Below are 1,005 nucleotides of genomic sequence, written 5' to 3' on the forward strand. Positions count from 1 at the left end.
AAGTGTCTTTTGCACACCAAAGCTAGTTATTTCATCAAAAATATAGAATAATTTGTGAATATTAAAATGTTATTGCAATTTAAAATAACCATTTTCTATTTTAAATATATATAAAAAAAAAAAAAGTACTTATTCCTGATGGCAAAACTGAATTTTCAGCATCATTACTCCAGCCTTCAGTGTCACATGATCCTTCAGAAATCATTCTAATATGCTGATTTATTGGTCAAGAAACATTTATCAATGTTGAAAACTACTACAACAACTGCTACTTAATTTTGTGGAAACTGATACATTTCTTACTTAAATGGAAAGGGAAAAATGCTCCCCAGGCACCACAGCATAAATGGCTGCCCACTGCTCCGGGTGTGTGTGTGTGTTCACTGCTGTGTGTGTGCGCACTTTGGATGGGTTAAATGCAGAGCACTAATTCCAAGTATGGGTCACCATACTTGGCCACATGTCACTTTACTTTTATTTATTTAAATATAGCTAACATATTAGGTTGTATACTATTATATAAACTAGTTTGTCAGCAGCAGACATTTGATTAGCAGAAGATTTATTTTTTCCCTTCAATATCCTTTGTTTTCAATAATCCTTTATGGATCATGATCCAAAACATTCACTTAATATACTTTACACTGTGAACAGCACGGTTTACATTGCTCTCGAGGCACTCAAAAATGACCCTTGCTGACATTCAAATAACAGCAAGTACTTTATAAGCATACTACAAACAGTTCTTATACACTCTAAATATCTGAATGATTGTGTTGGTGCATTCATTGAGATAAGCGGGCCCTCTGAGTCTCATTTACATTGGAGTCATCAGTTCCTGTTTTACCCAGCAACTGTGAGCAGAATGTGCAAGAGCAGATCTAACAATTGTTTCACCTATATCTTGTTCAGCTGCATCTCAGTAAAAATTATTTTGCCTTTGTATCTCATCCTTTCTTTCTCTCGGTTTTACACTACAGCATAAAGGAGCATATGGAGAGGGGG

The sequence above is a fragment of the Sinocyclocheilus grahami genome, unplaced genomic scaffold (genome assembly GCF_001515645.1).
Source record: "Sinocyclocheilus grahami isolate Dianchi unplaced genomic scaffold, SAMN03320097.WGS_v1.1 scaffold48.1, whole genome shotgun sequence".
In the NCBI taxonomy this organism is placed as follows: Eukaryota; Metazoa; Chordata; class Actinopteri; order Cypriniformes; family Cyprinidae; genus Sinocyclocheilus; species Sinocyclocheilus grahami.